Genomic DNA, 380 nt, shown 5'->3' on the forward strand with positions numbered 1-380 from the left:
GTAATGATAAAGTATATAAAGTGTGTTTTGTCGCGTTGTATTAATAAGGTTTACTCTCAAATGGCAAATGCGCGACGTTTGTGTTTGTGTAACCCGGGATGTAAGCAACATGTGTATCGTAACTGTAGACCTGAACATAAAGATTTATGCAAGGTGCACATTAATGTGCCTGTGCACATTTACTGCAATCACAGTTTATGTAGTTTTTGTACTCGCTTTTAGAGAGTGGTAAATTTATTTATTTATTTGTTTATTTATTTATTTAGTGTATTAGTCTACTCGTACATGTATGCAGTAATCGCTCAACCCTAACCATTATTTAAAGTTATTTCATAATTTTATGAACAATAAATATACATAACAGGCATAACAAGTAACTG

The sequence above is a fragment of the Liolophura sinensis genome, chromosome 7, assembly GCF_032854445.1.
Source record: "Liolophura sinensis isolate JHLJ2023 chromosome 7, CUHK_Ljap_v2, whole genome shotgun sequence".
In the NCBI taxonomy this organism is placed as follows: domain Eukaryota; kingdom Metazoa; phylum Mollusca; class Polyplacophora; order Chitonida; family Chitonidae; genus Liolophura; species Liolophura sinensis.